General features: G+C 40.0%; 1 protein-coding gene and 1 long non-coding RNA gene across 2 annotated transcripts in view; one reads left to right on the plus strand and one right to left on the minus strand.

Moving 5' to 3' along the window:
- LOC139961242 (ubiquitin carboxyl-terminal hydrolase BAP1-like) overlaps positions 1–20,955 on the minus strand; it is a 228,619-nt gene that overhangs the window by 19,061 nt on the left and 188,603 nt on the right. The window lies entirely within an intron of this gene.
- On the plus strand, positions 5,806–8,349 carry LOC139961742 (uncharacterized). Its single transcript, XR_011790975.1, has 3 exons — positions 5,806–5,876; positions 6,712–6,816; positions 7,880–8,349. It is a non-coding gene; the product is annotated as an uncharacterized lncRNA (long non-coding RNA).

The following is a 20,955-nucleotide window of genomic DNA, read 5'->3' on the forward strand; positions in this document are numbered from 1 at the left end:
ACAATATTAAATATTAAAAGTTAAAGAAATATTAAAAGTTATATTCACATCACGGCTCTGAGGCCGGTGTCACGTGGTCGGCATTCAAGTGATGTAAATTCAAAATTCTCAGTTCCAGTGCTCCTACGTTTCACAATTTTGGATTAAAGAAAACTTTTGATGATGGAACGTCTTATCTTTGTTTTAAGAAAGAAAGAAAGGAAGGGAAAGGAGGAATATACATAGGTGATACGAGCCATAATTATAACTATGAAGAGACGTACAAAATTGTGATTGTCTGATATGAAAGACATGAAAGCATTGACTCAAATTTATGTCCTTGCTTTATATCTCTCTGTCTGTCTATAGAAATGAAACCCTCTGTCTTACAATAAATGTTTGAAATCAAGTAGGCTGGTATAAAATTCCCTACACCAGACAGTAACCAATGGCGACGGTAGTCCCATAAAGTGCTTCAAATTCTTTTCTTACTTGATATGATCTAATGTTAATATGGTGAGATACTTCCTCATTGCCAGTGGATGCGTAAACTGGCCACCTCTACTCACTTTCAGTTCTGGCTTTAGATCGTTTTCTACTGATGCACCCCATCCCCAATCTTGATTCCTACACAGAGAAATACATCTTTTGCCCAAACTTCACTTTTGATGTTGCTGAAATCCAAGGGCGTAGGAACCGGGGGGCTGGGGCGCCAGCCCCCCAGTGAAATATATTGGGCGGAAGTATCATTCCTCCCCCCCTAGCTCCGCAAGTCAGAAAACCCCTTTTTCATTTCCAAATGAGAAAAAAATCTCATTTGGAGCACCAAATTACATCTAAGGCCAGGTGAAAATGCAAAATTATTTACAAAACTGGAGTGGGTGTTGAAGTGTGCTATATTGCACCAAATTGCGTCTGAGTCCACCTAGAAATGCAAAAAAAAAATCCAAAGGGGGACACCCCTCCCCTTATACCCCTCCCCCAGGCCGGCCATCAGTCTTCAGCTCCCCCCACCCCAGGCGCGGCGGAACGGGAAAATTATTGGGGGGGGGGGGCTAATGTGTGCATGGAGACTATCTAAGCGGAGCGCCACCATCGGTTGGCGCGGAGCGTACAAGAAAATTTTGTGTTTTTTCAAACACCCAGATGGCCGGAAACGGCACTTCCCGGGTGTTTTATGCTGCGAATACCTAGCCCTAAAATATGGGTCTCAAGCCTGCAATTTCTCATATTGCACGTAAAAGTCTGTAAAAACATTGTAATTTGTATATTCGATGGTGTTTTAAGAGAGTAGCTATTACTCGTAGTGTACTCGCAAAGACGTTTTTGAGTGTAGTAAGGGCAGTGGCGGAGCTAGGGGTATTGGTCAGGGGGGCAAGAATGGTCTGTAGGGGCGCTTTCGACACTATCTAAGCGGAGCGCCACCACAGGTTGGCGCGGAGCGTACAGAAAAGTTTTGATTAAGATACTCCCTAGATTGCAGGAAATGACCCTTTCCGGCCCCTACTAATTTGCAGATAAACGGAGAATAAATAGGTGTCGTCGCCATTGTGTCGGAAAATTACACCAACAGAATATGACAAATGTCAATAGGTATATGAGAGCGCAACAAAATAGTCAATAATCGCGAATAAGTAAAAAGTAGTGAAAAGCTGAAAAGGGCGCCAGCAGTCCATTTGAGTCCATCGGGGGGGGGGGGGCATCCGCCCCCTGACTGTATATATGAACGCTCCGCCACTAAGAAAGGGGATGTTGGAGGACTGGCTGAAATGAGGCAAGACATTGGCCTAAGACGAAGTTGTGTTACGCTTACCGGTACTCACACTCACTGCTTCCACTTTTCACGGGGCGTGAAGACGCGGTTGGGGTGACAATGTGGTCTATAGCCAGGGGACGGGCCGAGGGTCCCCCAGCAATTACTAAAATTATTGTACCTATATAGTATACGTGTGCATCGGACAGATCGACAAGTATGCATTGAAAAATGGGCAGATGCACGTTTCGGAGCCTTGGTAAATATTGGGGGGGCTTATCATGAATTTGCCCCCTCAACTTTTTCATTGGGGGGCTGAGCCCCCCAAGCCCCCCCGGTTCCGCCGCCACTGCCCCACCCCCACTCAAAGTATCTTCCTACGCCACTGCTGAAATCGGTCTTCAATAGGCCATATCGATACTTGGCCTGATGCCAAATCGGGTAAAGTTCACAGGCAAAGCACAGGGAAGATATTTTAGTGAGATATTGGGTGCGGGGACAGTTGACTGAACAAATAAACAAAGGTGGTGTTTAACAATAGGAAAGTATGTGTTTGACAAAGGTAAAACATTGTACGAAGACAAGATTTCACTACTTCATGCACTCGTTTTTGAGAAACAAAGTAGTCGAATTTTCAAAACAAATATGTAAATGTAGAGTAAAGCAGTACACATTTGAGAAATCGTTTGAGACATACAACAACAACAAAAAATCGGTATATGTAGTTTCGAAATTTAAAGGGGGAAAAGTAGTAGTCTCAATTATTTACAATTTCTTATGTTCTATCTGGGCCACTATAAAATTCGTATGGAGAGGCTCGTAAAACCGCGCCCATTTCTGCCCACCTTTCCCACTATTTGTTAGCTTACAAGGGCGGCGGAACCGGGGGGGCACAGGGGGCACGTGCCCCCCCACTTTTCCTCAGGGTTAAAAATGTGCCCTTTTTCTACATAAAAATTGAGGTGTCTCAAGTTAGCAAGAGGCCAGGGAACCGGAATGAACACTCGGGAAGGGCCGTTTCTGGCCATCTGAGGGGTTTGTAAAACCAAAAATTTTCTTGTACGCTCAGCGCCAACCGACGGTGGCGCTCCGCTCAGATAGTCGTGCATACAAGTTTGGATATTGCAGAGCTAGTATGCATATTTTCTATGAAAGGGGTGGGGGGAGGGCGTTGATGGAGTGATGTGTATACGCAAAAAAGATAATACAATAAGAGTTATAAAAGGGTACTAAATATAAGGCTACATCAGTCCAATCGAATTTCTGCAAATTAAGTGCCCTTTGATGTCGGTGCCCCCCAGATTAAAAGTGCTTCCGCCGCCCTTGTTAGCTTATCATATAACCACGCCTCTTATTATAATTTGGAAAGATATTCTTCAAATATTTCAAGGTATAAGTTATTCTGTAACACAAAGAGAGCATGGCAATATATGGGGAAGAGGACCCAAACATTCCCGTCATTGAAGGTTGGCATATAGACTTTGGATGTTCAAAATTCTTTTTTGATTCAGATTTAACTTAAGTTCGTTATCATTGTTTATTCGATTTTGTTGTTAGGTTTGCTACAATGCAGCTTCATGCAGCCCCCCTCCCCATCCCTTCGGACCCGCCCACCATATGGGACCTACAAATACGTTCCACGGAAATTTAATTCTTCTCTCCACATATATTTTTGTGTTTTAAACGAGAAACAAAGATAAAAAACAAAGACGCCAAATTCAAAATTTTCCGGGGACTTCGTCGCCTGTTACCCATTTGTCTTAGTTATTTTCATAATTCGTTTCTTTATGTTAGTTATTTGTGTACTCTATGTACAGGGAGTGTCTCACTAGATAAGCCCACAATGATTTTTTTGATACACTTGCTTTCACATTCCATAACTCTCTGCATTAGCTAATTAAAATGTGTACATGTTGTGAGAAAAAAAAAACAAATAAATAAACGAAACGAAACGATAATGTGGTCGTTTATGGCGTAATTCGGTTTTCACTTAAGATAATGATGTTTTATGTCAAATCGAAATGTTTAAATCGGATTTGTTCACCCCTAATTTCAACTTTCATCTAAAACATATGATATTTTGCTATTAAATGGTGACGTTTTACTTTGAAGTTTTAAACGTGTTTTTTCCTTATTTATAGCTTATTTTAGCATGAACACCTATATTTGAGTAATTGTGACATCTCAATTACACTCGTGAGATTAGACGTGTTTGCTATATCATCCTTTCTCTTTGAGTCACTTCATTGATATTTCTGATCTGGTCTTTACATTCTCTGTTTTTCATATACTTTTCCAGTCCAGTGTACTGAGGATCATGATATCCAGGATGTCCGACATGATAGGAGCCTACTTGGTCTCCAGATTCATCCTCCCAGGGTTCAATCAGTTCCTACAGAGTTTGGTACGCCGTCATGTTTGTTAAATGTTCATCTTATTGCAGGATATGTAAAGCATTAACAGATTATTCTTACCAGGATTTTAGTATCTTGATATATCATAATCCAAGAAATTAGAAACTTCACTTCAAGTAATATGTTAATATCCCTGCTTTCTCTGCCAACATATTGGCTTCATTAAAGTAAGATTACAAGAAATATTAAGTTGTTAAAGCAAACTTACTAGTTCCACGATCCATCGCTATAGTTACTACGTATAATTATCATGCATATTCATTAACTGCAATATATTGAACAGCCAGTTGGTACAAATTTTCCAATGCTTCACCACGTTATTGTCTTATATTGAACAGCCGTTTTAAACTTTATCAAGTATAAGCGAGGTGTTCACACATCGTCAATGCGATTGCTTTGAAGCAGGATATGAAAGTACATCAATACCAAATATTGTCCCAACTGAGTGATATTAAATAAACCACTGTATCAATGTAACCACATATGTAATCAATTTAACCACGACTTCAAGTTTCCTTAATATTTGATTCGTATCTCGTAACGTTAACAATTCCCGAACGTTTACTATCAAACCTAACCCCTAAAACATTGATCCATCCTCAAGTTTCCTTAATATTCGGTTCGTATCCCGTAACGTTAACAATTCCCAAACGTTTCCTTACTAAAGTATCATATTTAATCAAGGTTGGGCGAAATGACCAGGCTGGTTGGGGGAAATGACCAGGCTGGTTGGGCGAAATGACCAGGCTGGTTGGACGAAATGGTAAGGTTGGGCGAAATGGCAGTTGGGCGAAATGGTTGTTGGGCGAAGTCCTTCCGTCGAGTACTTGTAAGTCAAGTACATCCGGGTACTTCGGGTTTCGAGTTACAAGCTCTAGTCCGATTACTGTTTTAATAATCCAAGTACCGAAATGGAGTACTTTTTCATCCGGCTTCTTTTTCGAGTACTTTTTCGAGTTCCATATAAAAATTCCGTTAAGTTAATGTTCAAAGATTAAATTTAAAGGGGGAAAAGTACTAGTCTCAATTATTTACAATTCTTATGTTCTATCTGGGCCACTATAAAATTCGTATGGAGAGGCTCGTAAAACCGCGCCCATTTCTGCCCACCTTTCCCACTATTTGTTAGCTTACAAGGGCGGCGGAACCGGGGGGACACAGGGGGCACGTGCCCCCCACTTTTCCTCAGGGTTAAAAATGTGCCCTTTTTCTACATAAAAATTGAGGTGTCTCAAGTTAGCAAGAGGCCAGGGAACCGGAATGAACACTCGGGAAGGGCCGTTTCTGGCCATCTGAGGGGTTTGTAAAACCAAAAATTTTCTTGTACGCTCAGCGCCAACCGACGGTGGCGCTCCGCTCAGATAGTCGTGCATACAAGTTTGGATATTGCAGAGCTAGTATGCATATTTTCTATGAAAGGGGTGGGGGGAGGGCGTTGATGGAGTGATGTGTATACGCAAAAAAGATAATACAATAAGAGTTATAAAAGGGTACTAAATATAAGGCTACATCAGTCCAATCGAATTTCTGCAAATTAAGTGCCCTTTGATGTCGGTGCCCCCCAGATTAAAAGTGCTTCCGCCGCCCTTGTTAGCTTATCATATAACCACGCCTCTTATTATAATTTGGAAAGATATTCTTCAAATATTTCAAGGTATAAGTTATTCTGTAACACAAAGAGAGCATGGCAATATATGGGGAAGAGGACCCAAACATTCCCGTCATTGAAGGTTGGCATATAGACTTTGGATGTTCAAAATTCTTTTTTGATTCAGATTTAACTTAAGTTCGTTATCATTGTTTATTCGATTTTGTTGTTAGGTTTGCTACAATGCAGCTTCATGCAGCCCCCCTCCCCATCCCTTCGGACCCGCCCACCATATGGGACCTACAAATACGTTCCACGGAAATTTAATTCTTCTCTCCACATATATTTTTGTGTTTTAAACGAGAAACAAAGATAAAAAACAAAGACGCCAAATTCAAAATTTTCCGGGGACTTCGTCGCCTGTTACCCATTTGTCTTAGTTATTTTCATAATTCGTTTCTTTATGTTAGTTATTTGTGTACTCTATGTACAGGGAGTGTCTCACTAGATAAGCCCACAATGATTTTTTTGATACACTTGCTTTCACATTCCATAACTCTCTGCATTAGCTAATTAAAATGTGTACATGTTGTGAGAAAAAAAAAAACAAATAAATAAACGAAACGAAACGATAATGTGGTCGTTTATGGCGTAATTCGGTTTTCACTTAAGATAATGATGTTTTATGTCAAATCGAAATGTTTAAATCGGATTTGTTCACCCCTAATTTCAACTTTCATCTAAAACATATGATATTTTGCTATTAAATGGTGACGTTTTACTTTGAAGTTTTAAACGTGTTTTTTCCTTATTTTATAGCTTATTTTAGCATGAACACCTATATTTGAGTAATTGTGACATCTCAATTACACTCGTGAGATTAGACGTGTTTGCTATATCATCCTTTCTCTTTGAGTCACTTCATTGATATTTCTGATCTGGTCTTTACATTCTCTGTTTTTCATATACTTTTCCAGTCCAATGTACTGAGAATAATGATATCCAGGATGTCCGACATGATAGGAATCTACTTGGTCTCCAGATCCATCCTCCCAGGGTTCAATCAGTTCCTACAGAGTTTGGTACGCCGTCATGTTTGTTAAATGTTCATCTTATTGCAGGATATGTAAAGCATTAACAGATTATTCTTACCAGGATTTTAGTATCTTGATATATCATAATCCAAGAAATTAGAAACTTCACTTCAAGTAATATGTTAATATCCCTGCTTTCTCTGCCAACATATTGGCTTCATTAAAGTAAGATTACAAGAAATATTAAGTTGTTAAAGCAAACTTACTAGTTCCACGATCCATCGCTATAGTTACTACGTATAATTATCATGCATATTCATTAACTGCAATATATTGAACAGCCAGTTGGTACAAATTTTCCAATGCTTCACCGCGTTATTGTCTTATATTGAACAGCCGTTTTAAACTTTATCAAGTATAAGCGAGGTGTTCACACATCGTCAATGCGATTGCTTTGAAGCAGGATATGAAAGTACATCAATACCAAATATTGTCCCAACTGAGTGATATTAAATAAACCACTGTATCAGTGTAACCACATATGTAATCAATTTAACCACGACTTCAAGTTTCCTTAATATTCGATTCGTATCTCGTAACGTTAACAATTCCCGAACGTTTACTATCAAACCTAACCCCTAAAACATTGATCCATCCTCAAGTTTCCTTAATATTCGGTTCGTATCCCGTAACGTTAACAATTCCCAAACGTTTCCTTACTAAAGTATCATATTTAATCAAGGTTGGGCGAAATGACCAGGCTGGTTGGGGGAAATGACCAGGCTGGTTGGGCGAAATGACCAGGCTGGTTGGGCGAAATGGTAAGGTTGGGCGAAATGGCAGTTGGGCGAAATGGTTGTTGGGCGAAGTCCTTCCGTCGAGTACTTGTAAGTCAAGTACATCCGGGTACTTCGGGTTTCGAGTTACAAGCTCTAGTCCGATTTCTGTTTTAATAATCCAAGTACCGAAATGGAGTACTTTTTCATCCGGCTTCTTTTTCGAGCACTTTTTCGAGTTCCATATAAAAATTCCGTTACGTTAATGTTCAAAGATTAGTATTGTAAGCAAACGAAAATTAATAACCTGACATCGTTGTCTTTGATTGTTATAGATGAGCTAAGCCCAGCAATTTCCACTGACCGTTGTTCATCTGAAAATGGACGCTTGGTAACCTATCCCACCGACAACCATTGAATCAATTAAATTGGATTTTAGATTTTCTGAAATTTACTCAACGTAATAAACCGGATGGAGGACGACATCACAACAACAATCTTAACTAAATATGTATATTATAACATTCTCGTTTATAAGCCTGTATATAAGCCTAATATGCAGCTGAAATATAGACAATGGTGATGATTTATGGTGTTTGCTATGTTGTTTGTACTCCTGAGTCCTTAATTTTTCCTGTAATGGGAATTTGTGATATTTCTATAATAACGATGATCAAGTAGGTCTCAGGAAAGAGAGATCCACAGCACAAAGAAATGTAGACATATATGGCCTTGATGCGTCGAGGTATTGGCTGCTATTTGTAACCGAATAATTGGGACTACTATCTTCTTTGGAAATTCAGACAACATCCGGGGGGGGGGGGGGAGGGGAGACACCATTAAGTAACTACGGTCATGTGCTTTCTTTCTTTCTTTCTTTCTTTCCCCCTTTTCTTTACAGGGAGTCCTCTACTTTGTTAAGCCATCTGAAGATTTTTAGAGGACTTCCTATCATATTGTATATATTCACGTGATGAAACAAAATAAATAAATCAATAAATCAATGTGTGTATGTACTGACAACTATGAAATAGTACTTAAATGTTTGTTTGCTACCTCACCCCCCCGCCACCCCACCCCGAAATCCCCCCACTCCCTTCGCCCTCCATCCCATCTCATTCTGTTATCCCTCTAATTGAGGAAGTTGGTCGCCAGTGTAGTCCCCACCATGAACCAATTTAGCTAAGGCATTTTCGTGTAGTTACAAAATCTGTAGGAATATTGTGTCAGTGTGCCTGGCATATTTGAAGTGACCAATTTGGGGAGTTTGGGGAGTGATTAGCATTGGGCAGTTTGTTTCTGGACAGGTATAGTCCATATGTGAGTCACTGAAAAACCATGTGTTTAGAAAATCATTACTCGAGATAGAAATGCACTACAGAGAGCTTCCCATTGCTTTATTTTGCACATAAGACAGCCTGCATCAATAAAGAACCCTTTTCCGAGGGGGTCACATTGATTTTATTCTTTTTTCTGTCTTCAAAAAGATTTGTTTACAATAAAAAACCAGTCGTTTTGACCTTTTTCTTCAAAAAAAATGTGAGAACAGTGAAAATCTTGATGTCAACTAACCCTATCCGATACAACTAGCTAAGACATACAAGGAATCATGTCAGGAGCCTTCACAGGCATATGTAGAGAGATGGCTCTATATTTGGGGAAAACATGTCAAAAATGACGTTTTTCGGTCTAAGTTAGGGCCAAAACACGGTCAAATTTCCGATAATATTTCTCCAGAATGCCTCATCCTACAGAGTAGATTTTTAGCTCTCCAGAAGCGCACACACTGAAACGCTATGCTACATAGAATTAGCAATAGAGCGCCTCCACTTTGTGAGTAATCCTTAGCAATTCAACTCGAGCATTTTTATGGAATCGAATTTCGGTCAACCACAGTTGAAACGCTTCGTGTAGAGACCGGTGTGAAGTTAGATACTTATTCCCCGTTCCTCGTTCGATATTCGCGAATGAGTAACTGAGCTACCTATTCGGTTACGTATTCGACAATGGTATCGACGTAACACCTCTGGCAAGACTAAAGCTTTCTTACAAGATGTTCAACATTTGGTCGTGGAAAGAGGTTTATCTATGGCCCATGGGTCATATGAACTCTAATGACTATGTAGAAGGGTACCATAATGCATCTTGCCCGGTCCAAATAGTTCTTGACCAACTAAAATGACCAGTACTTCATCAGTTCTTAAATTAATGTAAAAAATTACTTTAGGCCCTAATCAAGACTAGCACGCCTTGGACCACCTTACCAATGGGTCATATGAATTCTTAACACATTGTAGAAGGATACCATAATGCGTCTTGCCCGGTCCAAAGAGTGCTTGAGCAATTAAAATGACCATTAAATCAACAGTTTTAAAATAAATGTAACGGGAACTGAAATAAAAACATTTGGGCCCTAATCAAAACCAGCACGCCTTGGACCGCCCAACCAATGGGTCATATGAAGTCTAAGGACCTTGTAGAAGGGTAACATAATGCGTCTTGCGCGGTCTAAAGAGTGCTTGACCAATTAAAATGACCACTAATTCATTACTTTTTTAATGAGTGTAACGGGACCACGTAAAAGCTTTGGGCCCTAATCCATGCAGCACGCCTTGGACCACCTAACCAATGGTTAACATGAACTCTAAGGACATTGTAGAAGAGTAACATAATGCGTCTTGCCCGGTCCAAAGAGTGCTTGACCAATTTAAATGACCACTAAATCATTACTTTTTTAATGAGTGTAACGGGACCACGAAAAAGTTTTAGGTCCTAATCCATGCAGCACGCTTTGGAACACCTAACCAATGGGTAGCATCAACTCTAAGGACATTGTAAAGAGTACCATAATGCGTCTTGCCCGGTCCAAAGAGTGCTTGACCAATTCAAATGCCCACTACATCATCACTTCTTAAATGAATGTAACAGGATCACGAATAAAAAGCATTTGGGCCCTAATCAAGACCAGAACGCCTTGGACCACCTACCCGATGGGTCATATGATGTTTTAAGACAGTGTAGAAGATTTCCATAATGCGTCTTGCCCGGTCCAAAGAATGCTTGACCAATTCAAATGCCCACTACATCATCACGTCTTAAATGAATGTAACAGGATCACGAATAAAAAGCATTTGGGCCCTAATCAAGACCAGAACGCCTTGGACCACCTAACCGATGGGTCATATGATTTTTTAAGACAGTGTAGAAGAGAACCATAATGCGTCTTGCCCGGTCCAAAGTGTGCTTGACCAATTTAAATAAGTAAGTAAGTAAGTATAACTTTATTGCTCCAAATAAGGAAATTAGTGTCTCGCACATCGTAACTCGTTCACTCCCCGTGCAATCAAACTTGACCACTACATCATCACTTCTTAAATGAGTGTCCATCTCATATGTTATGTATCGTGCGTTTAGTGTCAACCGGTAGCATTACAAATTGCACTTTGGACCCTCAAGGAATGAAAAAGAGAGAACTCGTTTTAAGTGCATTCCAATTAATGGCAGCATGTCTATATACATGTCCAAATTCTGTCGGAAAGTTTTTAAAATTTAAGAAAGCCTCTAAATGACTTCCGAATTCATCGATATGTTAGCATATAACACTTTAACTTACTCAAATCACTTACGAAATTTCAGTGTTTCAGCCTAATCAAAAGGGAAAAATTGCAATGAGGCAGATATTTGAACACGATGGCATAAAGCGACAGCATCTTTCTATGGCTGTAGCAAGGCCGTAGCAAGGCTGTAGCAGGCTTGTAGCAGGCATGCACTGTCATGATAGCCCAATGAAGCTTATGAAGCTTACGGCCGGACAAACAATCAAAGAAATAAACCATGCCCTATATAGGCCTACCAAGTACCATGCAGTAATGGTACATGCAGTAACGTTCAAACATTGAACAATATCACTTTAACTCTCCTAACGTGGGTCAGAGACATTCGTAGAAGGAAAGATATTCCGATATTTCATTCATTTGGGAATACAAATGCAAAAAAGCAGTTAAACTGTCAACATGCTGCAGATTATTTCAGTTATCTATCAATTTTAATGGTTCGACGCAAGGGAGCAATCACGCTATGATAAATATGAACTCTCAGCCTTTTAAAGGTAATTCCATGGACGTTTGAAATGACGGTAGGCAGTCAGTTCGTACATCGGTATCAATTAGTTCGAGCCTAATGTTCATGCGCTCTTTTACGAGAGAAAACTTCTAGGAAACATCCTGAATGAATCATTCAATTACAATCAAAACGCATGGTCCTTTATTCCGCTCCTTCAAATTTATCTTATGAAGTATTGAGTAATAGTGTTTGGAACATCTTTGCACATAGATTGGTAAAAGTGTATCAATTCTACCAGATTAAAGTAATTTGGCATGAAAATTTCTCTTCTGCAAGTACATTTCAATCCAATCAGAGAATAAATGGAGAGGGGTGGGGGGGGGGGGTGGATATTAAGCATGTAATATTTCTCTTGACTTCTATACTTCCATAATTGACTCAGCATATAGCCTAATTGATATTTACCGAAGAATTAATACATTAAATACAATTGTAAGTGATTAGAAAGTGTATTTTTGACTTAAATTAACAAACGCGAAATCGACCTTAAATCTAGCACTTTTGCTAATGGATTGAATGTGTTTTGTGTATTGTGTAAAATTTGTATAGCTAGATTCAGGGACGTAGCTAAGGCATGGTGATTGGGGGTTTAGTGGCTGAAATTCCAACTGGATGGGTTTTGGAGCCAGAAAATTCCGAGTGCTGCCTTGTACCCCCGCACTATACTCGTCAACGATACGGTCAGTGACAGTCAGACACCCTATCTTTCGCGACTGCACTTATGTTCCAAACTTTTCTCGGTACATTTGTACCACTGGCTCTCACTTCACAAACTTATCAATCACTCTATCTGGTTAGGCGAGTAAGCAACTGAGTACAAGTTATCTGCTTGATAAGCTACATAGACTACTGACTAAAAAAGCTATGTTAATGTAACAAAGGGAAAAGTTTTTTTCAACAAATTATATTCGACGACATAGTGAATTACCCAACAATACAGTGCTTTTTCCTAGCGCGCTTAATATTATTTTCTTGGGGTGGGGGTGGGGCTATTTATCACTCACATGAATAAAAACAAATGTTCACTTCATTCCAACTGAGCATTTGGAATGATGTGAACAATTAAACATTTTGCAGAAAAATGTTGAGTTGACGTTATACGATAAGTTGTCAATTAAACATTTTGCAGAAATTTTTTCAATTGCTCAATTGGAATGAAGTGAACAATTGAACATTTTGCCAAAAATGTCCAATTGACGAGATAAGATAAGTTGTCAATTAAACATTTCCCTAAAAATTTTTCAATTGCTCATATGGAATGAAGTGAACAATTGAACATTTTACAGCAAAAAAATGACTAATTGACGAGATTTGATTAGTTTTCAATTAAAAATTTTTCACAAATTTGTTCAATTACTCATTTAAAGCAAGTAAGCAATGCAACATTTTCCTGTTTTTTATAACATTTTATCTTGTTATCTAAACAATTTACAGAAAAATTTCACCTCATGGGCAAAGTTTTTCTTATGTTGATGGCATTTTTAAGCTTCCGTAGATTAGCATTGAGCGTTTTAATCGTATATGTTGTGCAGCAGTTCTATTAGGCACTTTTTTTTAGAGTATTCAAAATCATACGAAGTTTTGTATGGTGGAGTATAAAGATCACGAGATACAATTTCTCAATTTGAAAAGGAAAACATGGTAAATATGACTGATTAAAGGTCAATTTTGACCGAAAGTTTTAGGTCACTCACAAATTACAAGAATATATGAAAATTAGAGTGCGACAGTAGGGAATTCCGACTGTCGCACTCAAATTTTCCAACTATCGTCAGTTTTACCAAGATTGGGGGTGACACACCCCCTACACCACCCCCCCCCTCTAGCGACGTCCCTGGCCGCATGTCTATATATGGCCAAATTCTGCAGGAAAGCTTTTACACTTTTAGAACGTTACCTCTAAATGACTTCCGAATTCATTGATATGTCAGGATATATAACACTTTAACTTGCGCAAATCACTTACGAAATTTCAGGCCTACTCAAAGAGGGAAATTGCGCTCTTTAACGAGAGAAAACTTCTAGGAAACATCCTGAATGAATCATTCAATTCAAGGGCGGCGGAACCGGGGGGGGGGGGCACAGGGGGCACGTGACCCCCACTTTTCCTCAGGTTAAAAATGTGCCCTTTCTCTACATAAAAATTTCGAAATAAAAAAGAGTTTGCAAAGCGAAACCCACGTCGAATGAAATATTTCGGGAAGTTTTAAATGTTTACTACCACAGGCGGGGGGGGGGGGGGCTGTAACGACTTGCCCGAAAAATCATTACCAAAATTTTCGCGCGCTACGCGCGCGTTCGACATGTTAATGTGCATATCATATAGGCATGCGTTGGTTATTACATCGCTTGCCAATAACATACAATCATTTGCCGTGTTATAACCGTTCCAAATTGGTTATAATTATTGGGAAAGTCGTTACAATAATAATGATCATAATAATATCAGTTTAACCATTGAAAAACACATAGAAAATTATTTTTCTTTCAGTATTTTGACATATTTCATTTGCTTTCATGCATGTATCGATCGCGTGTGCAGGGACTTGGACTTTATAATGATTTCACCTCATTTTGTCTTTTTCCTTGTTTCCCAATTTGCACATTAGATATTGCAGTGCTAGTATGCATTGTTTCCTTGAGGGGGGGGGGGCGTTGATGGAGTGATGTGTATACGCAAAAAAGATACTACAATAAGAGTTAAAAAGGGTACTAAATATCAGGCTGCATCAGTCCAATCGAATTTCTGCAAAGTGCCCTTCGACGTTGGTGCCCCCCCAGATTAAAAGTGCTTCCGCCGCCCTTGATTCAATTACAATCAGAACGCATGATCCTTTGTTCCGCTCTTTCACATTTATCTTATAAAGTATTGAGTAATAGTGATATGGAACATCTTTGCACATAGATTGGTAAAATGTATCAATTCTACCAGATTAAAGTAATTTTGGCATGAAAATTTCTCTTCTACGAGTAGAATAAATGAGGAGGGTGGGGGGGGGGGTGGATATTTAGCATGTTACATATCTCCTGACTTCTATACTTCCATAATTGACTCAGCACATAGCCTAATTTATATTAACCGAAGAATTAATACAATTGTAAGTGATTAGAAAAGCGTAATTTTGACTAAACGCGAAATTGGCCTAAAATCTGGCACTTTTGTTAATGGATTGAATATATCTTGTGTATTTAGTAAAATTTGTATAGCTAGATTATGGAAGTTATAATGAATATTTAGGTAAAACTGAATAAAAGGAATTTTCTAAAAACTCACACTAACTCTGGTCTATGTTTAGTTGGAATAAACCCAGTGAAACTTATGGTGGATCTGCCCTCTATACACTCCAACAGAAACTTTCTATTGAAAAATTGCCAAGAGAAGGACAAGCACATGGGAACACGATAAAATGAGAAATGCATAGAATGGCAGTACATAGGGTAACTTGGATTGGTTCATTACCAACTATGACTAATGGAGATCATCAATAAATCAGAAAGGGATTTCGGCATAAATTATGTCTGGGTAGAACTAAGTCACTTGAAGACTATTTTGCTAAATAAACTATTAAAGTAAGTTTATCTCCGCTTGACCCGAGATGACTGATTGCCTTAGTCAGCTCTATATAGAATGTAGCAGTGGAATCTTTCAGAACCTGCGAAGGGGGTAACAGCGTTCACAAACACTTTCATGGAGAGACAGGAAAACTTCTCTGTTCTTTCAATGTGTAAATCTGTGACGTGTGAAACGAATAAAATAAATGAAAATAAGTTCTATGAACTAATTTAAAAAAACGTTTTTTATTGCGTTGCCAGTCTTCATTAATCACTTCATTCCGAGAAATGGAGTTGCGCTAAGGTGCGTGCCCCCCCCCCTCCAATAAAAAAAAAAGTGCGCGTGTGTTTCTCCTGGGTGGGAAGGAAACTTTGTATGCTGATGATCGTAAAGCACCAATTAGCATTAATCTTGCGCGCCAAAGGTGTTGCTTTTATTTTGCATCACCACCCTGGTACACACATAGAGTAAAACTTCAAAAAAGAAAATATTGATGAATCTACTGGATAATGATTGTGCACTAGTGATTTGCATTAGTCAAGCACTCTTTTGGACCGGGTTAGACGCATAATGGTACCCCTCAACAATGTCCATAGAATGCATATGACCCATTGGTTGGGTGGTCCAAGGCGTGCTGGTCTTGACTGGTGCCCAATTATATTTATAGGCACATTTACATACATACAGAACAATCCCGCAAGTTGCACACTTGCTGCTGTGTGCAGTAATTTGTATGACTACAGTGTCAGTTACCCACAGGAGTAAACCAGCTTAGTAAGCATTAAAACGCTGCACCTGTTACCAACGAATACAAAATACAACCACGAACGTGCGCTGTATACATAAGGTGATGTCATGTCCGTTGAAAAATTGATTGTTGTTTTATTTTATAACGTTCGAAAAAAGATAAAAGTTGCTACTCTTTTGGTGGGAGAATATAGATCATATTCGTGTATGCTTGGTGAGACAAGTAATTTCGTGCCGCTGCAGTACGGAAACCCCGACAGGCCGTTCTGCTCTCTTAACTTTCGGTGTTTGTGTAGGTTAAATTGTGTTATCATGCGTTGATCAGGTTTCGGATACAATGTAGCGTAGTATCCAATTTCCAGTTTATTTGCCAAAGACCTAATCGTTGTTGCAGTAGTGGTTAGCGTGTGCTCCCCCAATTGTTTTAGCAGCTACCCTTTCCACGATCCCTCATAACAAGGCTGTATGCTTTTTTTGTTGCTTTAATGCAGCGATAATTCTTCTCTTGTGTTGAGATATATAGCCTACCGTGTTTGTTTAGGTTCGTGGTGGATAAGAAAATACGACAGGAAAATAAATGAGAAGTTCACCTGCGGCAGAAATGCAGCATTCTTCCACTGAAAATTTGGTACCTTTTCACAAACGGTAGGTTTTACATTACAACTGCCGAAATGTTGGGGGAAATTCCCATAGTTTGGTGAAGGTTTACAGAATTTTGCAAATTAGCGTCCTATTCCATTGGGGTAACGTTACGATTGGTCAATATAATTAAGGTGTGTCGTGGGTCGTCTATCGTGGGCACAAATTCGTCCACCATAGTATTAACCTGGACAAGATTACATAGTTCACCCAAATATTCCTTATTGCACTTATATCAGTTTGCATGTACAAGGCTTGTTTGTATTTTCTGCTGCAGAGTCCGACTCGCAAAGAGATGAAATCTCATGCAAAACAGAAATGAATAAACATTGTTGAAATCTCTGTGTACGTTTTGTAGTGCATGAAGCATAAATAGAGCCAAAAGGGAAAGGGAGAATCCTTGCTTTTACCGTGAGAGGAGGAGGACTACACTGTGTAAGGTAAAGTAGAATTCTATGGTGTTCGGGTAGGAGGAGGCCGGGAGGGTGTTTAATGCGCTCACCTAAGCAAGAGTAGGGCTTTTGGGTACCTGGTGTGAGGGGTGTGTGGGTGTGGGGGGGGGGCACATTTTCGTCACCATTTTGAGAAAACTTTGTTTCAGTAAAGGGGAATTAGATGCAAAATGGTTCTATCAGTTGATTTACTTCCAGTACCTTCCTAAATACGATATGCCTTTGGAAGAAACTTACGCGACAGCTCAGAGCCACACGTCCTTCAATGTTTAACGTTCTTCTGTCCTTCATTGATGTACTCTCTTCGCTTCTTCTTATATGCGATAGTTGCACACGTTCTTATTGAAACTGTCAATATCATCCCGATGATTTATGGCCGTACACGGATCCTCGCCTTGCCAGGAATTAATGACACAGAAAAGCATAAGAAACAACGGAAACTTTCTTGATTTGTTCTCACCGAAATGGTACTCCATTTATCTTAAACTATTAAAAATTTTCTTAGTTAGATTTGGATTTTCCCACACCAACGTTCCTCCTGTGAAGTACGCGTTCGACACTAACGTAACGTCTGTTAACGGGATGCTCACTTGAGGCTTCCGTACATAAAAATATATTACCGTATGAATTTTCAATGTCACTGTGTAGAGTTTATCATTTACATTAAGCTGAACTTAGTGAACATGGGGTGTTTTCTGGTGCGATTTACACCCCTTCCCCCAGCTGGTGAGTTAACTTTACAACACAGCTTTCTTTTCTTTCAATAACTTTCCAATATTTGGAAATTCCATCACTGTTTATGTTAAGATAATGTTTAAAGTATTAACATGTTAATGATATATGATTATTTTAATTATAGGCCTCTACATTGTAGAGAGTTTATCTAATCCTATCACTTAGCCAGTAGCCTCGCGATTTGTAAATCATAAGATATCTTACGGTACAATATTAAATATTAAAAGTTAAAGAAATATTAAAAGTTATATTCACATCAGGACCTAAGCTCTGAGGCCGGTGTCACGTGGTCGGCATTCAAGTGATGTAAATTCAAAGTTCTCAGTTCCAGTGCTCCTTCGTTTCACAATTTTGGATTAAAGAAAACTTTTGATGATGGAACGTTTTATCTTTGTTTTAAAAAAGAAAGAAAGGAAGGGAAAGGAGGAACTACGTAGTTGATACGAGCCATAATTATAACTATGAAGAGACGTACAAAATTGTGATTGTCTGATATGAAAGACATGAAAGCATTGACTCAAATTTATGTCCTTGCTTTATATCTCTCTGTCTGTCTAAAGAAATGAAACCCTCTGTCTTACAATAAATGTTTGAAATCAAGTAGGCTGGTATAAAATTCCCTACACCAGACAGTAACCAATGGCGACGGTAGTCCCATAAAGTGCTTCAAATTCTTTTCTTACTTGATATGATCTAATGTTAATATGGTGAGATACTTCCTCCTTGCCAGTGGATGCGTAAACTGGCCACCTCTACTCACTTTCAGTTCTGGCTTTAGATCGTTTTCTACTGATGCACCCCATCCCCAATCTTGATTCCTACACAGAGAAATACATCTTTTGCCCAAACTTCACTTTTGATGTTGCTGAAATCCAAGGGCGTAGGAACCGGGGGGCTGGGGCGCCAGCCCCCCCAGTGAAATATATTGGGCGGAAGTATCATTCCTCCCCCCCCCTAGCTCCGCAAGTCAGAAAACCCCTTTTTCATTTCCAAATGAGAAAAAAATCTCATTTGGAGCACCAAATTACATCTAAGGCCAGGTGAAAATGCAAAATTATTTACAAAACTGGAGTGGGTGTTGAAGTGTGCTATATTGCACCAAATTGCGTCTGAGTCCACCTAGAAATGCAAAAAAAAAATCCAAAGGGGGACACCCCTCCCCTTATACCCCTCCCCCAGGCCGGCCATCAGTCTTCAGCTCCCCCCACCCCAGGCGCGGCGGAACGGGAAAATTATTGGGGGGGGGGGGGCTAATGTGTGCATGGAGACTATCTAAGCGGAGCGCCACCATCGGTTGGCGCAGAGCGTACAAGAAAATTTTGTGTTTTTTCGAACACCCAGATGGCCGGAAACGGCACTTCCCGGGTGTTTTATGCTGCGAATACCTAGCCCTAAAATATGGGTCTCAAGCCTGCAATTTCTCATATTGCACGTAAAAGTCTGTAAAAACATTGTAATTTGTATATTCGATGGTGTTTTAAGAGAGTAGCTATTACTCGTAGTGTACTCGCAAAGACGTTTTTGAGTGTAGTAAGGGCAGTGGCGGAGCTAGGGGTATTGGTCAGGGGGGGGGCAAGAATGGTCTGTAGGGGCGCTTTCGACACTATCTAAGCGGAGCGCCACCACAGGTTGGCGCGGAGCGTACAGAAAAGTTTTGATTAAAGATACTCCCTAGATTGCAGGAAATGACCCTTTCCGGCCCCTACTAATTTGCAGATAAACGGACAATAAATAGGTGTCGTCGCCATTGTGTCGGAAAATTACACCAACAGAATATGACAAATGTCAATAGGTATATGAGAGCGCAACAAAATAGTCAATAATCGCGAATAAGTAAAAAGTAGTGAAAAGCTGAAAAGGGCGCCAGCAGTCCATTTGAGTCCATCGGGGGGGGGGGGGGCATCCGCCCCCTGACTGTATATATGAACGCTCCGCCACTAAGAAAGGGGATGTTGGACTGGCTGAAATGAGGCAAGACATTGGCCTAAGACGAAGTTGTGTTACGCTTACCGGTACTCACACTCACTGCTTCCACTTTTCACGGGGCGTGAAGACGCGGTTGGGGTGACAATGTGGTCTATAGCCAGGGGACGGGCCGAGGGTCCCCCAGCAATTACTAAAATTATTGTACCTATATAGTATACGTGTGCATCGGACAGATCGACAAGTATGCATTGAAAAATGGGCAGATGCACGTTTCGGAGCCTTGGTAAATATTGGGGGGGGGGGGGGGGCTTATCATGAATTTGCCCCCTCAACTTTTTCATTGGGGGGCTGAGCCCCCCAAGCCCCCCCGGTTCCGCCGCCACTGCCCCACCCCCACTCAAAGTATCTTCCTACGCCACTGCTGAAATCGGTCTTCAATAGGCCATATCGATACTTGGCCTGATGCCAAATCGGGTAAAGTTCACAGGCAAAGCACAGGGAAGATATTTTAGTGAGATATTGGGTGCGGGGACAGTTGACTGAACAAATAAACAAAGGTGGTGTTTAACAATAGGAAAGTATGTGTTTGACAAAGGTAAAACATTGTACGAAGACAAGATTTCACTACTTCATGGACTCGTTTTTGAGAAACAAAGTAGTCGAATTTTCAAAACAAATATGTAAATGTAGAGTAAAGCAGTACACATTTGAGAAATCGTTTGAGACATACAACAACAACAAAAAATCGGTATATGTAGTTTCGAAATTTAAAGGGGGAAAAGTACTAGTCTCAATTATTTACAATTTCTTATGTTCTATCTGGGCCACTATAAAATTCGAATGGAGAGGCTCGTAAAACCGCGCCCATTTCTGCCCACCTTTCCCACTATTTGTTAGCTTACAAGGGCGGCGGAACCGGGGGGGCACAGGGGGCACGTGCCCCCCACTTTTCCTCAGGGTTAAAAATGTGCCCTTTTTCTACATAAAAATTGAGGTGTCTCAAGTTAGCAAGAGGCCAGGGAACCGGAATGAACACTCGGGAAGGGCCGTTTCTGGCCATCTGAGGGGTTTGTAAAACCAAAAATTTTCTTGTACGCTCAGCGCCTACCGATGGTGGCGCTCCTCTCAGATAGTCGTGCATACAAGTTTGGATATTGCAGAGCTAGTATGCATATTTTCTATGAAAGGGGAGGGGGGGGGGCGTTGATGGAGTGATGTGTGTACGCAAAAAAGATAA

The sequence above is a fragment of the Apostichopus japonicus genome, chromosome 20, assembly GCF_037975245.1.
Source record: "Apostichopus japonicus isolate 1M-3 chromosome 20, ASM3797524v1, whole genome shotgun sequence".
NCBI classification, from domain to species: Eukaryota; Metazoa; Echinodermata; class Holothuroidea; order Aspidochirotida; family Stichopodidae; genus Apostichopus; species Apostichopus japonicus.